We start from the raw sequence: 25,797 nt of genomic DNA, 5'->3' as shown, positions 1-25,797 counted from the left end.
CAACAACAAAATCTGTTTCCACTAAAAGTTGATACGCCTGTTTATTTTAACGATTAGACGATTAGATTATTTGCAAGTCTCATTGTTTTTGCGATCTGAACAGAGTTTGAGAGCAATTGAGACGCGCTGTTCCAGATGATGCAGATGAGGTAAAGCTTCGTGTTGTTGTTTTTTTTTCAGAGAACAAGGGTGGAAAGAACAGTTCTCTCAAACCGCTCCTGCCCCCTTTTTGCTGCCGACTGTTATTGTCGGTCAGCCACTTCCCAGGAATGTTCCTCTTCAGGCCAGGGAGAAGTCACTGCAATGGAATGCAGCGCGCGCCCCGCTAAACAACAATGTTGACTTAAAAAGGCCAGAAAACGGAATCGATCTGGAAGCGCGCGCGTCACGGCTAATTTTATGCTTTCTTTGGAGCGAAAATAGAACCTAGACAAATAAGTGTTTAATTATGTGGCTTTAAACACAGCTGCATCCCAAGCGCGCATTAGAACAGTGCGTATGATGGTACCAGGTTGTGGATTTGTCAACCACGCTGCGTCTGTGTGTGAGAGGGAGGGAGGGAGGGGGGCGTCTTTTTCAGCAGTCAGATTACTCTTTGTCTGTCCTTTTTGCTCATCCAATAGGAGCACAAAGACGGGCAGAGCTGGCAGAGTGGCATTCTAGCTCGCAATCCGCTCGGGCGGCCGCGCAGTGAGATTAGCCGGGGTCAGATTGATGCGGCGCGCCAAAAGGCGCTATTTGACAGCGCTCATAAGGATCAATAGCCGAGTGCTGTTTGACCCTCATACAGTGGGCGATGTGGTTCGCGAGCGTGTGCGGAACGAGGGGGGTTGGTTGTTCTAGCCTGTGACATTGTTAAATGACTGCAGTAGATGGGGAGAGGGAGGGGGGATGCAGCAGGTCGTGGGGGAGGGGAGCCTGTGGGAGGTGGCATTGACATCGATAGCGAGGAGAAAGATGAAAAAAGGCAAAAGAATCTCAGCACCTGTTTCCAGGGCAACAGGGAGCTGCTGAGCATAAGTCTGACTTATCCCCCCCCCTCGCACTGGCCGCATGCAGTGATGCAGGCACTTCAAACTCACGCGCACACACTAACTAATAAACACTCTGATATTTTTTTTTTTAGCTGGGTTTTTAAGCTTTAAGCAATAAAAATGTTACAGAAACGTCTATAATTGAAGGGATAGTTCAGCTAAAAATTAAAATTCACCCATTTATTTACACCGCTTGTTGTCATTTCAAAACATATTCTCATTGAACATTAAGCAAACAACTTTCTTCCATACAAAAATTCACAGTAAGTCTCGTGAAGTCATTTGACCGCTTTACAACAAATAAACAGGTGGAAAATTTCATATGTATGGATTCAACAAAAGTTTTAATTTCACTCTAATAATGGCATCTGTTTCTGTGAAGAATTGAGCTTTTCCGTTGCACTAAAGGTTCTTTACACTCTCAAAATAAAAGTTCCAAAAGGGTTTTTTTAACAGTGATGTCACTGAAGAACCATTTTGCGTTCCAAAAAGAATCTTTCCCCAAAGTTCTTAAAGGAACCTTTTTTTTTTTTCTTAGTGTGACGAACATTTGATTAAACTAAAGAATGTTTTTCCATTATAAAGAACCTTTTGTTCAATGCAAAGGTTCCATGGAATTCTTCATGGAACAAATAAAGAAGCTTTATTTTTAAGAGTGTAAAGGTTATTCAGATTATTCAAATGTTCTTCAGACTAAAGGTGCGGTCACGTTACTGAAATATCGTGGTTCATTCTACATTGCGAATAGTGTTGTGAACTCATATAGAAGTCTCATCTTTCTGGTGGTCAATGCAGAGAATTTGCATGACCAACTGAACCTGTTTCAAAATCTTCATGGGAAATCTTTCACCCTCTGCTGAAATTCCTGATTGTGTGAATTCCTATTAAAATGACTACATTTCGCTAGCAAAAATTCACTGAACACCAGTAAACATGACTGCACTGTGGAAAAAAATTAAGAATTGTTCCCTGAAAGGTTCACTATGAAAACCCTCTTTTGGGGCTTTTATTTTTGTGAGTATTTGTTTCTTTTGTGTTGTATTGAGATGGGAAATGAGTTTTGAGAGCCGCAGTGCTCTGTTCATCACACAAATAAAGAAAATTATATAATGCATAAGTCGTATGGACTGTTTCTACAATGCTTTTCGAGTGTGATCACAATGAGCATTCGGAAAACCATTGCTTGATGATGCTAAATAATGACAGAATTGGGTGAACTATTGCTTTCAAACTTTTAAAGTTTCCCTATTATGCTATTTTAAAGGTTCAGTATTTTGTTTTGGAGTCTCCTATAATAAGTTCACATGCATCAAAGGTAAAACAACACTTAAATTTTCTCATAATATACATTGTGTCTGAAAATGGTTCATTCGAAGACTCTCTTTAAATCCCTCCTTTCCGAGAACCTGCTTTGCTCTGATTGGTCAGACGGCCGAGTCTGTTGTGATTGGTCCACAGCTTACGGTGCGTGTCGGAAACAAAACGTCCATTACCATATCTGGATTTTCAGCTCCAGATCTTCCTCAGCACTTGATACACAGTGAACAGTATGGTGTTGGTTTTAGTACACTATAAAATGGTGCTGGGTTGAGCATTTTTCTTTGATTATTTTTCCAGTGTTTGGGTAGTTTTTGTGTTACCCAGCTCCGGGTTGAATTATTTATCGCAGGCATTTTGCGCCCTCTTCAGGAGAGAGCAGTGCTGCTCCAACAAATTGTTGCATGTCTTCGGTAAAATACAGGTGTATGTACTTTTTATTTTCTCTAAAAATTCATTATTGTTCTGTATATCATTTAATTTTTTTTAAAAGCAGCATACAGGGGTGTGATGTGAGTCACTTAAACGCGTAGTGCGTCTGTCTTTTCGCCTGATGCCTTGCATAAAATTTCATGATTTTATTCAAAAAGAGAATATAAGAATAGAAATACTAAGGATGTTAAAATATGTTCTCAAAATTGTACACTGATTATTTATGGATTAGTTATGGAATCAGTCACAGCATTTTTCGTCTACGAGTGAAACGCAGGGTGAAGTTCTCCCGCCAAACGTGAGCCATCTCCGGCACGAGATCCAGCGCCAACAGGTGGAAACAGAACAACAGAGACTGGTCGATTACACTTAAATTACTTCTAAATGTTTAATTTTTACTTCTAATATTTGTTAAACGAGCTTAAATGTATAGGAAATATGTATTAAAAACTATATAAAATATGCTCGAAAATAAAGGAATTATCATGCAAACCAGTGGTTGAGTGGAGTATTTAAAAAAAGTTTAGAGATGTAAGTTAAACCGAAAACATTAATTCATGTATGAATTTAAAAAAAACAAAACGAATCAACCCATTATGCTGGGTTAAATAAACAACAGAATTTGCTGCGTTAAATGAATCCAACATGTGTTCTGTCCTATATTTATCCAGCCCTTGGGTTGAAAACAACCAAAATTGAGTTATTTTCAACCCAGTCTTTTTTTGAGTTTTGATACACAGTGATAGAAACAGTAACGATGGCATCGGTTTTATTTATATCAATTCCAACGTGAGTCGTCATCCTTAGAAAGTGAACCAAAGCGACATTGCTTTCTTCTCGACATGAACAACATGAACCAAACTCTTCCAGTCTCAGATACAACTACAGTGTTTGAGGGCGGGGCAAAGTAGACATTGTTCACGAGCAGCCAATGAAGAGCATGGCATTATGCAAATGTGTTACATTGTTTCGTAGGTTTGTTTCGACAGTTCAGAATCATTCCTTTCTTTTAGGAGATAATAACTTTATCTGTCGTGCACTTTGATCTATTCTACATTCACAAACGGCTATATTACACACTATATGAAGGGAAATGTTCAAAAAAGCATCACAGGGGCACTTTAATGAAAGTGCAAACTACCAGAATGCTTAGAAATAATGTGTTTTTCACAGTGTTGGGGTCCGTCTCCTCATTACCTGCTCATCTGACTGTCTTTGTCCTCTCTACCTCTGACAAAGAATATTCTGTACTGTTTCCCTACAGCTCTTCGTCTGGCCCCAAAGCTCCAGACTAACGTTCAGTCATGCTCATCAAGACTGCAGATCTATTGTTCTTTCCTCAGCAGCTCCAGTCTAGCCCCGGCGCTCTCACTCTCCCCCGCCTTCCCTCCATTCTCTCTGCTGGATAATTCCCATGATATGTTCTTGCCATTGGCGTGGGGCGTACCATTCTCAGCGAGGGGTGAGTACAGACCAAACAAGGGCTCTTTACGCCTCCACACTGATTAATACAAACCTTTGCATTTCAAAATCATGCAGAGCTCCTATTGACAGAGATGCTTGTGAAGCATGGCTATAATATTAAGATAGTTTGACAACTGCGGCACTCAAAATGTAACTCCCACCCCTCTGTTGCACAAACATCGCCCGACCCCATCCCCTCACGGCGTAGTAAAGTGCCTGTTTTATTGACTCAATGTCTTAAGGGCAGTTCTCTTCCCGTTTTTCTCGCAGTACCCTGCGAGATCTTAACAGGACAGGAATGAGAGAGGAATAACAATTATGTCACTGCATGAAAGCAAGCGGTTGATAAACTAACAAAATGGACGACGTGAGCGCTGCCTCTTTCTGTGATAACATCACAGAGGCAAAAGAGCATCAGAATGAATCATAAACGTACAAATGTAGGGGCGAGAGAAAGCAGATGAAAGATCAGGTTGATGAACACCGTCTGTCACTTTCACCTCATGCCCAGAAGCTGAATTCAAACCTTAACATGACACCATCACTGCCAAACACAGCGCTGCTGACTGCTGCCAGATTGCAATACATCTGTTTCACAGCTAAACCACTGCTGTTCCTTTCTGCTGGACGCTCAGTCACCAAATTTACTTTTTCAATTCACATTCTTATTCATCATGCATGTTATTCCAGAGAAAATAATGTGACGAGATCATTAATGAAATACAGCGACAATGAGAGTTTGCATCTAAGTGTACGAGGGGTTGGGAGTTTGAGTTTGCCCTTCTCTGACCTCTCTATTGTGAGTTGTACAGCAGTCTGAACCAATCCTTTCAATGCCCGCTGCTTTTTAGAGGACACCACTGCTCTTCTAATTCAGGATTTAAAGACACTTTGGCTACCTGCCCGTGTGAAAAACACGTCCCTGAACACGTTGGGCCTCATTCATGAATTGCAAGGAATTTCTGTATAAATTGTTTAAACATCTAATCCAACAATTTAACAATTTAAAAAGTTTTTTTTGTGAATAAATTGCACAGATATTTGTTCTCTTTGTGTTTTGTGAATGAGGCCAACTCTGATTAAATGATTGTGCTAATTAATTAATCAATATGTATTAATTAATTAACTGCATTTTGATATATACACTTTTGTTCAAAAGTTTGAAGTCGGTAAGTTTTTTAATGTTGTTGAAAGTCTTTTATGCTCATCAAAGCTGCATTTATTTGATCAAGAATACAATAAAAACAGTAAAATTGTGAAATATTATTACAATTTAAAATAACTGTTTTCTGTTTGAATATATTGGAAAATATAATTTATTCCTGTGATCAAAGCTGAGTTTTCAGCATCATTACTCCAGACTTCAGCGTCAAATGATTCTTCAGAAATCATTTTAATATGATTTGCTGCTCAAGAAACATTTCTTGTTCTTGTTTCTATTGTTGCTTCATATTTTTGTGGAAACTGATTTTTTTTTTTGGAGTAAAAAAGTAAAAAAGAAAAGTAAAAAAAATGTTTTTTTTTTTGTTGTAACATTATATGTCTTTACTGTCACTTTAATTTTGAATTTAATGCATCTTTGCTGAATAAAAGTATTAATGTCTTTAAAATAAAAAATTACCAACTCCAAAAATTTGTCTGAATAAATAAATAAATGAGAAAACACCAGGTGTGAAACTGCAGTGGCTTGTCACTAAAATAATAGCATTAACATAGGCTGCCTGCCAAATGTTCTCTGACTGAACGTTTATATAACGCAGCAATGGTGCGCCATTTTGGCTCAAGCGTCTTCCACCCTCCCCAAAAATTCCTTTTATTAACATAACAATATGATCATCTAGAGCCACAATGGTGGCCGTTCTCGTGTCATAGGGTTCATCTACCAACTGGAATCTGGTCTGGTCTCCCTACAAATGTTTTTTAATAAAGTTAAAATGTTAATTTTTACATCTCTGCACAAATTTTATTTTTTAATAATAGCCTATGCTTTTAAAATACATTGTAAAAAGGTGAGAAAATGTACTTTTTGTGACATGGAAAAATTTTGATTCTTTAATACACTTTAAGATCTTACAGACATTTAAAAATGAACTTATTAACTTATGGGGACTTTTCTATAAAAAATCAAAGTATAAACAAAAAGTATAACAAAAAGACTAAAACTATTAAAAGTCATTTTCATTAATTGAAATGAATGTGAAAAAATTAAGATATAAATATTGGATGAAAAACTTAAAAACTTCAAAGAAAGTTTAATTTGAAGTAATAAAATTGTTAAAACTGAAATAAAATAAATTAAAACTTTTTTTCTTAAAAACAAATAAAATAAACTAACAAAAATGACAAAAGCACATAACAAAATTTGAAGTAATTTTGTTATGTGCTTTTGTCATTTTTGTTAGTTTATTTTATTCGTTTTTTTAATAGTTTTAATTTATTTTTATTTCAGTTTTAGCTTCAAATGAACTTATAAAATATAAAATTAAAAGATCATTTGAAATATTAATAAATATTATAATAGTATAGAAATGAAATAACACTTCTGGTTTTAAAGAAAATACATAAGGCCTACTTAAAAATGATTTAAACGTTTCATATAGCTCTTTAATGCATGTTATATATTTTAACATATATAAATATACAGGTGATTCTACAATGAATGGCACTTTATATTCATCATCGAGTGCAGCACAATCGTCACCAGCCTCGTTCGATCGATTCCTCGACGCTCCATTAATCGAGTCTCGCATTCGAGGGGAAGTCAGTCAGCTGGGGAGGGCGATGAGGGGGTGAGTGACAAAAAAAAGAGAGAAAGAAAGAAAGAACGAACGAACGAAAGAAAGAAAGCAAGCAAGAAAGAGAAAAACTGCCTCTCTTTCTTCCGACAGAGCACCTCCATCCCCATGATCTCATGAATAAATTATAGCGACTCATTGTGCAATAGAGGGAGGAATGCAGTCGAGCAGACTCGCGCGCACACATACACACGCACGCGCGCGCAGGAGCAGCAGCAGAAGCAACACGAGAGCAGCCGCGACTCTTTGGATTTACACAAAAACAATTCATTAAAACACACAAATGCTGGGAGATAGAAAGCCTAGGGACGTTTTATCTCACAACCTATGGATCATATAGAAAGAAATACGTAACGAACGGAAACATTCACAGATAATATGATCCAGTTTTAACGGTTTTAACGTACTCGCACGGCTTCCGATTTCTGAGGTAACCTCAGATATCCAAGAAAAGACAGAAACGGCTAAGTTTTTATCCATTTTAACCCAGCGAGGATCGAAATAGATCCTGATCTCCTTTTCCTGAACATTTCGAGAGGATTTTCTCACAAGGAAAGCCGAACACGGAATCAAATCCAGCCAACAGATCAACCTCGGGCAGCCGGAGTGGAAGGTGAGCACGGATCATTTGAGCTTTCTGTATGATCTATTTCACCTTATTCTCTTTCGATAAGTGATTTTGATTATTTTTGTATGCGCAGATGTATGTAGTGCTATTTAGTGTGATCCAAGACTCAGCTCTCAATCATGCTCGGTGATTTGAATGGCCCTGTACAGTCGTTTCCTGCTTTTCATTACTTCTTTATTCCAGCTGTCAAATCAATAATCTTCTTTTGTAAATATGTGTTGCCCTCAAATGATTAAATAGAGTAAGGATGGACCCCATGCACTTGAGCTTCCATTGTAAATGCCTCCTGCTAGACTCCAGAGCATGAATTGGGTGATCAGTCAGGGTTAGCTGTTTTAAAAAAAATGGTAAAAGGCATTAAATGTGTGTTAAAAGAAAGAAATGACACTATAAAATGTAATGCATGCATCCAGTCAGCATTGCTTTGGTCCCTGATGCATGATTTACTCTCATGCAATGTGGTTATTGTGTGAAATATAGAGCTAGACAGTGAATCTCAGTTTGAGCTGGTGCATTCTCAGTTTTTCTCAATGCAAACATGGTTTCAGCTCTGATCTGATGAGTGAAATGTGTGGCATTATATAGCACAGCTTTTATTAGATCAATCAGGATGCTGTTAAGTGAATTTCACAGCTAAATGCATCTAGTGTTGCCTGTCACAGTGATCTCTTCATTGTGGCTTTTTGGTTGTGTATGGTTTAAGTTGTTTGTTATGAATCACAACCTCTGAATTTTGTCATTAGAGACCACAGGATTTGCTCCAAGAGATGTTTCTACACGTTAGTATCGGGGTGTGTTTGTGTGAAACATACAAGATCTAATGCTTGTTTTCCTTGTTTCAGCCATCTTTTTGGGGATTTGAGCTGAAACCGAGTTGCTCCACATACACGGGGCAGCATGGGAGGGGGTTTTGCCTGTCGCATCACAATACCTTTTGCATTAGCATCATGATAGAGCGCTCCACCCAGATGCTTTACATATTGGCAGCACACCTACAGGCAGGTTGGTGTAGCGGGAGGCGTTTTAGGCCAGTAACTACACAGCAGGTGAGATGGACAGATGGTGAAGGTTGTGCACAGAACTCTGTGTTTGCGGGTCACAGACCAGGTAGGCGACAAATGCCGCGCTGCCCATCCCCAGGGGTCAAGTGATGGCCACAGACATCCCTCTGCTGATTTTTCTATTTTTTTTAGGCCCTAATTTGCATGTGGTGTCTCATTCTGAAACACCATCGGTGATAGATCACTTAATTATGATAAGGACCCGAGCCATCTGCTATTCTGGACAAATAGCATAGGGACTCTGACGTTCTTTGGGTTTTTAAAAGAAATGATGACATCATTACATATTGTCATGAATATTTAACTCAGGACGTTGCATTGTCTTTATATGTGCCCTATGTGTTGAGGAAATGTTTTCTAAAAGCACTTCTCGTCGTGAGGAGTTAGTCAATAATTGATGGCGGGCCGGCCTCGGCAGTGTCAAATAAAGCTTCGGTCCTAAAGATGAGAGTCATGGCTTTGTGTCGGCTCTCTCTGGGGATACAGGCCTAAGTCTAATGTTATTAAACGTGCTCAGAGTTTGTTTGCGCTTCTGTGGTATTATCAGGTAATATTTGCGTACATGAGCGTACAGAACTTGCTGCATAGAAGCTCAAAGGTTTAACATTTGAGAATGAAGAAAATAAGACAGCCATAGATATTAGTATTGTAAATTTTACTGTACTTTTTCACTTTTACTGTAAAATTTTGTTGTCATATTGATATATAATGAGAACAATCTCGCAGCCTTACAAGCATTTTAAATCAAAATTTTCAATCCAAGAAAAAAAAAATTACAGCATCCCATCTATCCTCCCCCTAAATTTGAATGTAAGCATCTGCATCATGTCATCTTCCTCCTTTGTTTTTATAAATTGGGCTGTGTTCGAAATAGTGTACTAGCATACTGTGTTATCTGCTGTATAATAGTATGTATACTGTGCAAATTTGAATGCACTGTGTCCCACAATGATCCAGCCACACTTGGTTGAAACTTTTTAATTTCTATATTTATAGCAGATAAATGACCTCTCTGACCCTCAAGATATACAAATATACATACAAAAGTCTAAACTGGCAAATAATGCCAATAAACACTTTAATTTATTTGAGTTTAGACTTAAAATTTGATTAAAAATATAGTGCATTTTTATTTTTAAGATGATAACTAGACAGACTAACACGGATCGAATAATTTTCCGGATTAGCAAAAAAAAAAAAAAAAAAAAAAAAGAATGAATGAAACTTTGTATTTCATTAAAGCTCACTTTAAGTGCTAGCTTAACTAATAAAGTTAAAACTGTATTAAAAAAAAATTACAAATAAAGTAAGAAATGTAATCATTAAATGTAAAATAACACTATAGTGTTTACTGTATAAATTGAATAGATTAATTGTTGTTAAAGCTGTGTTGTTGTTTGATTAACATTAACGACACACAGACAGCAGCAGGTATTTATAGTAGGATTCACAATACAAAGAATCTGGATCGATATTTTCTGATGTGTCGTGATAGTGAGTCTGAACCTTGTTTTTAACAGCAGATGGCACTACGTGCGAAACACCTGTACTTTGCTTGCTTCCATTTTACACACAACACTTAAACCTAAAATAATCATTTATAAAGTTTGAAAAGGTTGAAGCGAATTAAAAGGGTGTTCGCAGTGACCTGTTTACATTAATCTCATGTCATAAAAGCATTCTGAGCTGAGGTGCAAGTATATTTAACCACTTACATGACTCAGCCAAGCGCACGAGCGCTCTCCAGTTGTCTTCTTTGTGATCATTTGAGTGTGCAGTTAAAAACTAGCCTAGAGTGCCATTTGCTGTTAAAAACTAAGCTCAGAATCGATTTGAGAGAAAAAATATATCAGTATTTTTAGTTATTAAAATTAATTTTAATTACATAACATATTACATTTAATTACATACTAATATTATGCATTATTATGCATTGTAAATTATGCAAAATTACAGCATTTAAATAGTTTACGTTTTCCTATGTTCTCCTTGCTGTCATATAGTGTCTCTCTCAGTGAATGGGACACAGATTTTACTAGTAAAATTTAGCCTATGTGTGTCAAATAATGTTCTTAGTGTTTTCTTCCTGTGGGGGAGACTACAATAATTTACCATGAATTAAATGGAAATCAAATTAAATACAATTTGTGTAACCAAAATACCAATAATGCCCAAAAGAAAAAACTTAGCGTGTGATTTTTAATTATAAACAAGCCCGAAATACACCAGGACTCTTATTTTGAAATGTATGTACTATTGCAGGCTGATCCTTCAGATTCTTAGAATCGTCTAAAACATTTTATATAAAGGCCATAAAGTAGACATTGTAATAATTCATCAGCTTGAGTTCATTAGCAATCGCTTGGCATAAATCTGTGCTTTTCATTGATTGAGAATCACTTCTGAAGCAGTCTAAAGCCCCCTTGTGACTTTGTAAAATACAGCGCCTGTGGGAACATTAGCGGGAGTAATTAGCGTTCATTAGCGTTCTGATGCACACATAACGAGCAGGTATGAAACGACTAGTTAATCGATTGCGGATGGTTTCGTTATCTTGCGCGGATATAAAAGAGGATAAAAATAATAAAAGCAAAAATGTGTCTCCAAATATACTTGGGCGGCCGTTATTAAATGTGGGCGGCCCGCCCAAGTAAAGTCTATGTGTGGGAAGCACTGTTTTGTTTGTATGTGTCCGTTCAAGTGCAAGGAGATCCGAAAGAGAAGAGGAGTCAATTTTGTGTTCACGCGCTATTGAAATGTGCCTCTCTGTGTATGCGCGCTTTGGCTGCACATGAAACAGCGCTCGAGTAATGAATTAAGCTCTCTTTTGACTCTTCTTGCGCTGGAATAGTTTAAAACCGCTTAAATGTGTAAATAGGCAAGAAAAAACATGTGCAAATGATAAACTTTTAATCTATGATGCTTAACCTTAGCAATGAATCACAAGCGTGCCAAATTGTGGGGCGTGGTCCTTGATCCCTTACATGTGAACTAATGACTTTGTCATTGGCTAAAATGCATGCACAGGTTTCTTTACTACCCAAACAAGTGTGCACCCGAGTCTGAGTTGCTTTCACAATCATGTGAATCACACCACAGTTCCAGTGCAACCAAACTCAGACCACCTCCTACACTTCAAAAGTACTGACTTCGATACCAAGTCGGTACAGAAATTTTAAAAATGTGACCCTTCGTAAACGCCTCTGATTGGCCATTGTGTTCACGCATTCATCAGATGTGTCTGTGATTGGCTACAATGATCAACGCTTCAAAAACATGTTGTAAATAGACATAAATGATGCTCTTCACCAAACACTCAAACAGATACACACGGGAGCATTTGAAAGCAGGCATCTATCGCGGACCGGTCCATTGATAAATACCTGCTTTCAAATTCAAACACTTCCATGTGCTTTCAAACGCTCTCGTGCGTTGATCACTGTAGCTGATCAGACACATCTGATGAGTGTGTGAACAATGGCCAATCAGAGGTGTTTACAAATCTGCTCAACTGTGCTCAAAGAGTCGCATTTTTAAAATTTCAGTAATGATTTGGTACTGAATTTGGTACTTTTGACAACACTACCACCATCATTCGCCACATGACGACTTTCACGTTACCAATTTTTCATGCGAATTGTGCCCCGTTTTGAACTAAACTGCCAGTGTAAAAACACCCTTAGACTCCACGCGTTCCTGTCATATGTTTGAACTCTGTTTGAGTTGACAGTCGTGACTCATATCAGTCCTTTCATCTGACTTTAATTGACTTGTTAATGATTAGTAGCTTCCATGCACGTGTCTCAGCTATAACAATAAAGCCACATCCATTAGCATGCCATGTCTTTGAGGACAGGAGTCGTGTATTAAAATAGAGTCATTGCACCCGGAAACCTATCGCTTTATTTTTTAACCTTGGTTTGTGCAAACACTGTGCTTGACCTTGGCTCAGAGTGGGAGTGTGAAGACAGCAGTTTTGTAGGGGATGTGTCAACAGAGGCCCTTCTGTACGAACAAAAGGATGAGCAGGTAATTTAATCCAGGACCTCACACAAAGACAAATAAAAGGCCGTCCAGAAAGAGCGATTCCTTCACACATAAATCTTTTCCCGTTAGTTTAGTCTATTTATTTTGAGTCCATAAATTGAGCCCTGTTCATAATGGATTAATCACTAATAATGCTATTTTAGTATGGATACTGTACATTTATTTCTTATATTGTGCCATATTACATGAATGGCTTATTGCATGTGCTAAAATGTGGCGTGTACACCCAGACCACACTGCATGAGAGACTGTATCCCACAGTGCAATGCAAAGAGAAGCTTTGAGAGCCACAATAAAAGACTGATGAACATTTGAAAATGAAGAAAATGTACTATGTCACAGAAGTTAATGCTTTTGGACGGACATCAAATGTGTATGGCTGTCGCACCCGGAGGCTCGCTATTTTACTTTATAAAATTTTAAATAAGGATATTTGTCTTACACAAACTGTGTCGAGTACGTTTTATGATCGATGGATGCACTTTTTTGGACTTCAAAAACTCATCCCCCAATCACTCCCATTATAAAGCTGGGACGAGCCAGGATATTTTTAGTGTAACGCTGAAAAAAGAAAGTCATATACACCTTGGATGGCCTGAGGGTGAGTCAATTATGGGGTAATTTTAATTTTTGGGTGAACTAACACTTTAACTCAATGCCACTTGCTGAGTTAAACATGCCACGTAGTGAGATTATACGATGAGAGATGACAATGTAGCATGCAACCTTTAGAAATGGTTACGGTTGCATACTATGTTTAAAACATATGTAAACCATATGCTTTGCATAGTGTGCATGTATTAAATGTATATATTATAGCTTTAGAAATGGGGTAAAATCTTTAAACTAGACATGGAGCATGTTAACATTTGTCCTGCAGGTGGCTGGTAAGGTTGAACGTTGTTTGGCGCTTGCAAAGAGAGAGTAACGCTCCAGATTGCAGTCGTAAAAGCGCACACAGACAGATTCAGAACCATGCCCTCTCTTTTCTGTCTGCCTCACTGTTTCAGTACTCTGGGGGAGTTTCTTTTTATATCCGCGGAGTGAGCAACGCACGCAGTGTTGAAATCAATGTCCCTGCCACATGTATGGATCTAGCCAGGCTATATTTGGTGTTTTGAAACACAGCTTCAAAAAAAACCCTTCCGTTACGTCAATTTCCTCTCTTGAGTTCTGTGTTCTGCGGTCATCAATTGTGGCGGATTAAATGTCTGAGCGGTCCGAGAGACCGTATGAAGCGCGGACCCCCGCGGTCCGCCTGGGGAGAGATGTGGTTAAAGGGTTTAATGGGATCACATGACTGCAGAGTAAAGGGGGCTGCTTTGTGATTAAACATTAAGATGTTGAGGTACAGATCAATGCAATCGATGTTCGAGCAGCTCCGTGTCCGTTTTCCCTCCCTGGTGATGTCAATGGCTAACCGCTACAAGACGCAGATTAATATGGGCTCTTTGTTGTTGATCATGCTATATCATGGAGGAAAACACATAGGGATTTATCTAGAATTAATCTAAAATTAGTTTTTATATAGCTAACATGTGGAATGCAGTGGAGACGTGCATCAGGGAGGAGATCTTGCATTAACACCACTCAGGCGTTGCACGAGCGGCATGTTAACAGGCGGGTGGCGGCATTACAGAACAGCCTGAAGATCATCGGATAGGCCTGGCAGTAATCCGCCTGTGGTTTTGCCCCTGCAGACAGTGCATTAGAAGACAGGCGCAGAGAGATCTGTAACCTCTTATTGACTAGCTGTGTGCATGCAAGCACGCCGTAACGACTCGCTGCTTTATTAAACACACCTCTGCCTGATCAAAACAAGAGGGCAGAGGTCATAAACCTGGATAAATCGCCCTCTCTGGTGCTCACATTCTCCAGACTGACAAATTAGACGTTTCGCCTCTTTGAGGAACGCTCTGGAAATTGCTGAAGTCAGATTGCAGGCTGCCGGACGGGGTTTGCCAAAGTGTCGAGACTCTCTCATGGCCGTCCTCGGATGATTAGCATTCCCAAACGGCTGTCTGATATTGTCGGCACTGAGATCCAGACCACGTCACTGGAGGCTTCATACCTCGCTAATGCCGAAAGCAAAGCCTCTCCTTCAAATCCGTGTTGGAAAAAGAAGTGTGAAGCTGATGCTTTTAATAAAGCACTTAAATTAATTCTTCTATTTAAACTTGTGTATTATTTGAGCTCTACAGCTGTTTAAATCATCAATTTTACATTTTAGGGTTAATGGTGTTTAGTGTTATTTTATTATTATTTAGATACTAGGGCTGCAACTGATTATTTCGATAATCAATTAGTTGGCCGATAATTTCTTTGATTAATCCGATAAAAACACCTATTTTCTTGATAAAACGCACTATTCCTCATCCTGCCCAATATTGTTCTTCAAAAAAACGTGCCAAATGAATGCTGTGAAAACATATAGTGAATATATCTATATCTATGTTAAATGCAAAAGAGCTTTAAAGCAAAAAGATCCCAAAAAATCCCAACATTAAAAATTAAGATAATAATAAAGAAACAGATAACAGATAAGAGGAATGTTCTGCAGGAACACACACATTCACTCTGGACACAGTAACCTCTTACTGTCATTTCTTTATCCTGTAAATGAAAGAAACGTCTTACATTTATATTCAGTTACGCAGTTATCCCTTTACCGTTATCACTCTCAAAAAATACTTACATTTAAGTTTAAAATTCAACATGTAATTCAACGTCGATCAAAAGATATTTCAGCAAAATGAAAATGTTTGCGTTGAACATTAATTGTCTCCCTGTTTAATGCGTCCCATCTGTTTGATGCGCATATGCGCTCACTGATGTTCATTCAGTAAAGTCAGTTTAACAGATAAGTATATAACTATAAAACAAAAGTTTTGCGCTGAGGAAACCTATCACACACACATCTGTCAAAGCCCCTGACAGGGCAAGCCATGTTAAACATTATGTTAATACATTAGCTTGAAGCTAAAAGTAAAGAATTCTCCCGTTTTGGGCAGCTTGGATCACGTACCTTTCCTGCAGCAGCTCACTATGTTTTCCTCCACTGTTTTTAGATGCATTTTGTCCATAGAAATGCGTTATTCAGTGCTGTAATTTGACATGACTGGCTTTGCAAATTTATTTATTTGCAAAGATTTAAACTGCCACAGTAAGAGAAGGCTATATTCATAATCTATGGCAGAACTACTATTATAAATGAGGTTAGTGGATAATTCACAGCAAAAGTTATTCTTATAGTTATTATTATAGTGAAAAAAAAAAAAAAAAAATCAGTGGGGAACAAATAAAAGGTAAAATGTTCCACATTGCTCTTTGTATTGTTATAAAATACATTGATGAAGAACAAGTAAATGTATTTATAATGAAAAAACATTTCTTTTACATATATAGCACAGCTTTTTAATGAAGCGACAGCATATGATAGATTGGACAGAAAAATATGGTCTATTAATAATCTTTCATTGGGTAAAATTATTATAATATGAAAGGCTGCGATACAGAGCGGCAAAGCGCTGGATTCATGGAGTCACAGCGCGCAGCTCTTCGCATTGAAATGTTCAAACCACAAAGGGAAAAGATATAGATTTGTAGTGTATTATATCTATGCAACAGTTTAATGAGCCTTTTCTTTTAACAGTTTTAAATTTCAGTTACTGTGTGTATGAAGAGCAATGCATAGCACTCTCTACTCCAGTGTTGTGATCTAACAGACACCTGGTTGAAAGATGACGTGATTTAGAAACGGAAATAAACGCAAGATAAAGTGTTTTTATGCAAAACCATAGACCTTTATCAACAAATAAAGTATAATAATGGGAACATTAATCTTGGAGTGAGTTTCAATGTGTTACACTCGTAACCGAACGTGACGTGCTGTTTGAATGCTGATAGAGAATGACTGAGGAGAGATGAGTTTCCATTAACTTATATATTAATTTGTACCTCACATTAAGCTATCGAATGGTTTCAGAAGTCTTGTAATATAGTGCACAAAAACTTTATGGTTCTTTACAATGTTTTTATGCCTTTAGTGGGGCTTAACAATGACACAGAATAGTACGTACGATATCGGACGTCAGAAGCTGCAGCCGTGGATTTTGGGGGGATGAATCTCCTGAGCTCTGTCACTGCCTTTTGCCATGTCTTCTCGCACTAAAAAACAATGTTGCATGCTGCGGCTGCTTCAGACTGATGCTGCCTGGACAGGATATACTGTGAGTTTTAATGATAATTACATTTTAAATGATAATACTAGTTGTCAGGACATTTTATTGTGGTTTATTGTGAAACCGATAATCGTCCCATCCCTACAGTCCTTTTATGTACTTTTATATAGGGTTGGGTAAAAAAAAAATATAGAGATTTCTCGATTTTAATCGATTCTCATTTTTACGAACCAATATCAATTCTTAAATCCCAAGAATCGATTAGGCAAGTGTATCCTGTTTTCAGTTGATGAATGAATGGTACATTATAGAGTGCCTCCCATCTAATAAAACGGAATAAGCTTTGTGCATTGTTACTTTTGATATAGGGCTGTCAAACGATTAATCACGATTAATCGCATACAAAATAAAAGTTTGAGTTTGCCTAATATATGTGGGTCTACTGTGTGTAATTATTTTATATATATATATATATATATATATATATATATATATATATATATATATATATATATATATATATATATATATATATATATATATATATATATATATATATAAAATACAAACATCCATTTATATATTTGAGAAATATTTACAAGTATATGAATTTATTTATATTTGTATACAATTTATATTATATATAAATACACACAAATTAATGTATATATTTAAGAGAAATATGTTATTTATGTACAAAAAAATGTATTTATATATACATATTATTTACACACATTACTCACACATATATTATGCAAACTCAAACTTTTATTTTGTATGCGATTAATCGCGATTAATCGTTTGACAGCCCTATTTTGATATGAAACAAAGTCTTGGATTTCAAATTCTGCCTATTTTATTACGAAAATAAAAAAAATAAATACTGTTTTGGCACCGTTTAATGTGGCGTGACAGATCGCTGTAGTGCCTCAGTTCAAGCGCACATGAACTGATCATCTCCTCCGTTTTGATACCAGTTACAGCACAAAATAAACATTAATGAACATCTGATGGTATGTTAAAAGATAAGAGTACAACTTACCGAAATCTGTATCATGTCTCATGTAATCACTCATTTGGTGTTTCAACCACTGAAAGACGTCAATAAAACAGCTTTCAATGTCGCACAACGTCACACTTACCTCAGGAAAACCACATTTAGTGACCACCATTTAAATGTTTATATTTCAAAAAACGAATTGAAGATTGTAAAGTTAGTATTATAACTTTATTATTATAAAAATCCTTAAGCGCACTGTTAGTACAAATCAGCTAATCAGACTTACAAATCAGACTTCAGTATTATATAATAATGTAGTAATAGTTTACAGCATTAGTTGAGATTTTTTTCCTTCAGAAAATTTGCCATGTACTTTACCTGATATAGATCCAAAATAATCGATATTAAAATCAATCATTCATAATTGAATCAGAATCGAATCGAATCTTGAAATTTGTCAATACCCATCCCTACTATTATTAGTAATTATTTATTATTAGTAATATTATGATTGGATTTTTTTCTATAATTTCGTTTTTTCTGTTTAAGTTTTAGTAATTTTGTTATGTGCGTTTGTTGTTCATATACATTTTTTAATATTTCAATTTAGCGTTAATTTATCTAATTTTTTGTGCTTCAACTTTAACTTTATTATCTGATAACGTTGGCACTGAGATCCGGAGGCTTCATACCTCACTAATGGCGAATGTTGGTGAGATCCTCGTCCACGAGCAAAGCTTCTCCTTCAAAGGCCACGTCGGTAGTGGAAGCACATCTAACGGGATTAAAGGAGGAGAGATGATTCTACAGCCCATCATTTCAAAGACTCGGTGTGAGTAGTAAATTCCACTTTCAGAGGTGTATGGGGGTGGTAATGGACGTTGGGGATGGACGAGCGGAGTGGGGGGTGGACGGCGAGCGCTCTGAGGTGGGGGCAGGTAGCTCTTTCCCTTTCAGTGCAGCTGCCGTTTGCTCTGCAAATTGATGTTCTCCACTCCCCCCTGTATGTTTGAAAACGCAGGAATAGCTTTGATCTCTTTGGGACTGCAGGGTTTTTTGTGTTTTTTTTTTTTTTTTTTTTGACCACTCACGCAAATTGCTCCTGTAGGGACTGTGGCCTGAGGACTGTTTATTCGGCTGTAACTGCAGAGAAAGGTAAAGACACTTTGTCTCGGATATCAATGTGCAAGGGTCGCAGGGGTCACCCCAGAGTACCTTTCCACCAGCTGCTAGGAATCCTGGGAATGTCAGTTAAAGGGGTGCTCATCTAGACAACAAGCAGCTAATGGTTTCACTCACGTTTTTTTTTTTTTTTTTTTGGCCAATCTCATGATTCAGACACACAGTTAGCTGTGGTCATCCGCACGTCCATATGCTACACCCTGCCAGATTGTGCGAACACTCCTGTGAAAAGTCTGGTATTAATGCATCATGAGAGTTTGTGTGCATTTTTTTGTGAATCATTATGGAAATTTGTTAAAGGAATAGTTTGGTTTCAGTACAAGTTAAGCTGAATCGACTGCTTTTTTGCTAAAAAATATTGGTCTCTTCCTTCCTTTTCTTAAAAAAAACAAAAAAAAAAAAACGAATTGCAATGGAAGTAAATGGGGCAAAAAAAAAGTTTCTGGAGGATGTGAAAATTTAAATGTGAAACAATTTTTTTAAAGCACTTAAATTAATTACATTAATTCTTTTGTTTAAACTGTTTAAACTACAGCTGTTTAAATCATAATTTTTGCATTTAAGGCTCAGTGTTGTTTTAGTATTATTTATATACTATATATATTATTAATACTAGGTTTTATTAGTTTTGTTACATGCTTTTATATTTTATTATATATACAATTATATTATTTTATTATATTTTTATATCAGTTTTAGTTTAAGTAATTTTAGCACTTCAACTTCATTTAAGTTTTTCATCTAATATTCATATTTTATTTTCAGCTTTATTTCAATTAACAAAAATGATTTTATATAATTTTATTTAACAATAACTGATAGCATTTCATTTTGACAAAAAAGTAAAATTTATGTATAGCTTTATAGAAAAAAGGTTAGTAACAAATTTTAGCTACCAATTTTTTCACACTTTTATTGTTTGTTTTTTTACTGTTGAAAGAGTGAGTATTTTAACATTTATGGATTGGCCTCATTCACTTTCATTAAGTGCCTCGTTGTAACCCAGATTTTGTTTTTCTGAGGAGGGGAAAAAACATTACGAACTTTTATGCCACAAATGCTGTGAATTGAGCTTGAACACTTTTATTTGCTCTAGTCCACTAGTTTGTCTCAGTGTGAGAAGGTGTAAGGCGTTGATTTCCGCCTCTTATTTTTAGTAGACTGTGGTGACAGCTGGTACAGATAAGGAGGATTAGATGCTGTGTTCAATGTCTTGTAATACACACTCCCAAATACACTACTGTATTGGTGTTTGGCCACCTGAGAAAAGGCTTAGACACACTATGGCAGTTCAAACACCAAATAGTAAAGTGTCTCTCTCTGTAACCTCTTTCATCCTTTCCTTCAGGCACAGACGACCAAAAAAAACATATTTGTATTGACAGCTCTGAATGTTTCTAATCTTGTGCGTGTCTGCCAGAGGGATACTGAGTGAGCATCCTTCTTTTGATAAGTCTGTCTGTCAAGGGAGTTTTCTGACCTCTCTGAGCAATCTGAATGGCTTTCTCAGATTTTTTTATGTGCACACTTAATAATGAACAAGCTTGCAAACCAATAAAGAGACAGAACCATAGTAGTTTAAAAGTCATAATCCGGTATGGCTTGCTTGCTTCATCGTAACACAAAAGTAGATATTTTGAAAAAATTTTTTTTTTTTTTTTTGGGTTCGTACATTGAAAATCAGTGGGGTCCAATTTTGTCTAATCACTTTATATGGACAAAAACAGTTCTATGAATTCTAAATTCAAAAACATTCTATAAATATCTTCTGTGTTCCGCAGAAGAAACAATGTCAGGTTTGGAGCGACATGAGGGTGAGTATTAATTTTTAGGTGAACTGTCCCTTTATATTTGTAGGGCAACATCAGTGTTGTTCATGCCAGTGATGTTACAGGTACAGAACATTTACAATCCTCTTGTGTACTTGCTTACAACCATCAAGAAGTAAATAATAGTCAAATAGATCAATAAAATAACATGGAGCGTAAAACATGAGCTGTCGCTCTTAAAATGAGCCGCTCGAAACTGATAGCACCAGAATCAGATCAGAATGATGACGGTTGTGCGTTGCTCAGGCTTGTGCAGGAAAACCGGACGCTCTGTCAAAATGAATCTTTCCTGCGCTGTCATCTGCAATGTCAGCCGCTGTCTAATCTTCCCATCAGCGTCGCGCCGGGCTCTGACGCAGGTCCTCCACCGCTCTGCCCTGCCACAAGGCAACTCCCCAAACAGGCTTGTTTCCATCTAATCTGGCCACCAGAGAGAAGCGCTCTATGTCATCATTCACACCCTCCATATGGCACACCTCCCCGTGTGCGGGCAGCAAGGCACAATTTATCATTATAAAGACAAAAAGAGGGCAAGGGGGGTTGGTAAGGACCATTGCGTGTGAAATGCACACGATATTGTTGGCCATACAACATAATTTGACAAGATTATTCAGGGGGACTGTTCGAGTTGTTGCAAAACAGACATTAAGAGGGGTGAAATTCAGAATAAAACTGTGTGTAAAATATATATATATATATATGTATATGTATATGTAAATATACAAATGTATATGCTATTTAAAATAAATATTTAAAATAAATATGAATAAATATGTGAGTATATTATTTTCATATATTCATAAAAATATATATATATATATATATATATATATATGAAGAGTTTATTTGCAAAAACAGATAACTCCATTTTTATGAATTCTCACAAATCATGTTTTTTTTTATTGTGCATTCAAAGTAATAACAATCAAACTGCAGTTGGGCTGTTTTGATTAAGTAATGATAACTCTAAAAAATACATGTAAATTAAAAAATTAAAATTCATTGAAAGTATGTTTTATATATATATTAAAAGTTTGTTTTTTAGCAAAAGCAGATAACTCAAACATTCGTTTTTTGGCAGAAGCAGATAACTCCACATTTCATGTTTCATAGTTAAACAAAACCCAAGTAATTGCATTTAAAACACTCTCAAACACACATGTGCACACAAACACCCACCCACGCGCACACACACACACACGCTCTCTCTCGCTCTCTCTCTCTCAAACACACACACACACACACACACACACACACACACACAGATCGGCACACAAGTACACACACACGCACTCATCCACACACGCGCGCACACACACACACACACACACAAGCAAAAGGACAACCAATTTTTCAGCATGTAAGTCGTGTATGGTGTACAAGGACTTACAGGAGTCAAAATTTAAAAACCTCGATCACTTTTAGTCAGCTTTGATAAAACTTCCCTCAGCTAGCGCGTCTTTTTGAAGTGACTAGAAGCCTTGTCACCTGACCTGAACACTGCGCGCTGATTCGCTAAAACGGACTTATCGGTTTCTGTCTGTACACAAACAAGGGCGCTTGTCGGCTTCTGCTGTAAAACGTGAACTTGCGATGCCTGAAAGTGGGCAAAACCGGCTCTTCTGACAAAATGGATTTAGGGTACAGAACGTGCTATATATGGAGAATAATGCACAGCACTTAGTTCATTTTTTAAAAAAATGGCGTTTATCGGTTTTTGCAAATGAACTCTTCATATATATATATATATATATATATATATATATATATATATATATATATATATATATATATATATATATATATATATACATATATATATACATATGCACACATACATTTTTAATTTTAAATAGATAAATATATATTTAATATAAATGAAAATAAAGATTTAATCTAATTTTGTATATTTATATCTAAAATATATAATTTATTAATAAAAATATAACATAATTAATTTTGTGTGTATATATGTATATGATTTGTATATGTGAAATATATATATATATATATATATATATATATATATATATATATATATATTTTTATATATATTATATATATATATATATATATATTTTATATATAAATAAATATACAAAATTTGATTTTTATTTTAAAAATAAATATATATATATATGACACTGATATATACATTTAAATATTATTGTATTATATTTCTTAAATATTTATTTATTTTACTATATTTATTATTACTACTACTATTAGCTGTTTAAATTTTGCACTTTCTTTTCAAGTAAAGTGTTACATTTTTATCGACATTTACAACTTGAGAACCTAGAAACAAATAATTCACTGTAACTATGTCGAGTAAAAATCTATTTTTGACACCTTGGCTTCTTTTGTCATGCAGTTGATCATTTGCTTAGTAGTGCGCCACAGCTTTTGAGTCTGATTTGAATCACAGGCAAATCGATCTGCGACAATCCGAAATTCTCCTTTTGACCAAACCGCGAGTGCACGAATCGCTTCTCACAACCCTTCCCTACCAAGGCTGTCTTTCTGCAGTAATGAGCCGTTCCTCTGGTTCCTCCTCAGGCTGTGGCGGCACTGGTGTTGTCTGGTTACTGTGGAGTGGACACAACCCAGCAAGGTCACTTGGGTTAATGGATTCTCTGTTCTCAGTGACAGGGACACCGTGGGCCCTGATAGATGCCTCATTAGCCCTGCATCTCTATCCTGCTTCTCCGCTCGCCTTCTGTGAGCGAACAAAGCGGATGGTGAAGAAGTGAAAGAGTCTGATTGTCGAGACGAGAAAGTTGTTGTGCAACCGACTGCAGACTCGTTTACAGCAACAGACTGTGTGTCTTCATGGTTTCGCTTAATAATTTACTGATTGGCATCGGCTGAAATGGCATGTTTGTTCTTGCTTTTTTGTTAGTGAAGGTTATCGTTTCCCTGTGCACCCTTGCCAAGACTTTGTCCATAATTGATATGCAGCCCAACAAGTCATGGGTTCTTCATAGAGTTTTCTTAGAAAGCACCTCTGAAAGGAGCCATGCAGGAATGGTCATTATAAAATGCTGTTTTAACTTTCTCACCTGGATGAAAGTGCAAGTTGTGTTTTTTTTTTTTTTTTTGACAGCAGCACCACCCAGGAAAGGGACCTGCCTTAACTTGCATTTTCAAGTACTTTTCTAAGTATCCCGAGATAGATTTGTCACACTAATGCTTTTAACACTCTGCAATTTCTGGGTGAGAACAAAGGTGACTGACGTTCAGGCCCGTGCTGCCCTTAGCACCGGCTGGCAGGATGACAAGGTGAGAGTCCGGACAGCGACTCCCGGAGGCTGTTGGACCAGAACGGCTAAGCCAGCATCACCTCTCCATCTGCTCATCACAGACAAAACGAACAGAGTGTCGGGTTTGGCTGACCCCTAACCCCCTTCCTTCATCATAAGTTGACTGCATAATCCGTCATACCTTAAACTTTTTGACAGGCTTGTTGACAGTGCTGGAGCCGGAACTAGATCTGGGCTGAATAAAATCTGCTCTGCATCAGCCCCTTAAACCTGCTAGTCTTGAACCAAGAACCAGTACAGTCAGAGGCCAGGATCAGGAGAGCATTATTTATTATCATTGTCTGCATTTTTAGCACTTAGATCAAGTTCACTTGAGCATTAGCATCATTTTGTGCACATGCAATTTGTAATATTACACTTATGCTCTGTATATAACTGATTGATCTCATATTTATAGGATGCATTTGGGTGAGTTAAAGGATTAGTTCACTTCAGAATTAAATTTTCCTGATAATTTACTCACCCCCATGTCATCTAAGATGTTCATGTCTTTCTTTCTTCAGTCGAAAAGAAATCAAGGTTTTTGAGGAAAACATTCCCAGATTTTTCTCCATATAGTGGACTTCATCGACTACCAATGGGTTGAAGGTCCAAATGTCAGTTTCAGTGCAGCTTCAAAGAGCTCTACATGATCCCAGATGAGGAATAAGAGTCTTATCTAGAGAAACAATTGGTAATTTTCTAATAAAAAATAAAAATTTATATACTTTTTTTTATCACAAATGCTCATCTTGCACTGCTCTCGATGCGCCATGTATTAGGTAATCACATTGGAAAGGTCACGCATGAAGTAGGCAGAAGTACAGCTGTAGGGCAAAAAACTCCATCTCATTTGCTCCTCCAACTTCAAGATCATCCGACATTTTTGTTCTACCTTTTTCTTTTGTAAAGGCCGTTTGACTTAGTCTATGCACGTTCGCTCTGTAGACATTGGATCGGTACTTCCGCGTGACCTTTCCAACATGATTACGTAATGCGTGGTGCATCACAGAGCAATGCAAAATGAGCACTTGTTTTTTTTTTTTTTTTTTTTTTTTAGAAAATTTCCAATCATTTCACTAGATAAGACCCTTACTCCTCGTCTGGGATCATGTAGAGTTCTTTGAAGCTGCACTGAAACTACACTTTGGACCTTCAACCCGTTGAACCCCAGTGAAGTCTACTACTATATGGAGAAAATTCTGTGAATGTTTTCCTCAAAAACCTTAATTTCTTTTTGACATGAACATCTTGAATGACATAGGGGTGAGTAAATTAAATTATCAGGAAATTAATTCTAAAGTGAAATTATCCTTTTAGTTCTCAAAACTAGGAGAAAACTAGGAGACTCTAAAGTTCAGACACTGATACCTCTTTTACATCAAAATCGTGCCGTGCCTGTCTAGATGGAAAGAAGGTTTTGGTGCCTGAGCTTTTGAGCTGACGGGGGAATAGGGATGGTAACATGTCTATCACTCAGTTGATCTGGGATACGTTGGTTTGTATCTGTTGCCCCTGACAGCTT

At 36.9% G+C, this 25,797-nt stretch overlaps 1 protein-coding gene across 4 annotated transcripts in view; it reads left to right on the top strand.

Annotated features, from left to right (window-relative positions):
- Positions 1-7,034: 7,034 nt before the first annotated feature.
- Positions 7,035-25,797, top strand: part of zmiz2 (zinc finger, MIZ-type containing 2) — a 52,462-nt gene continuing 33,699 nt past the window's right edge. For 2 of the 4 annotated variants that reach the window (XM_067397425.1, XM_067397430.1), the window contains exon 1: positions 7,035-7,655. The gene's annotated coding sequence lies outside the window, so the exon portion shown is untranslated. Of the gene's footprint in view, positions 7,682-18,581; positions 18,792-25,797 lie in introns of those variants that run through there. The other 2 variants (XM_067397427.1, XM_067397428.1) reach the window with 2 other exon arrangements.

The sequence above is a fragment of the Chanodichthys erythropterus genome, chromosome 10 (assembly GCF_024489055.1).
Source record: "Chanodichthys erythropterus isolate Z2021 chromosome 10, ASM2448905v1, whole genome shotgun sequence".
NCBI classification, from domain to species: Eukaryota; Metazoa; Chordata; class Actinopteri; order Cypriniformes; family Xenocyprididae; genus Chanodichthys; species Chanodichthys erythropterus.
The sequence above is the reverse complement of the archived record's forward strand: the minus strand, read 5'-3'. Positions and strand labels throughout refer to the sequence as shown.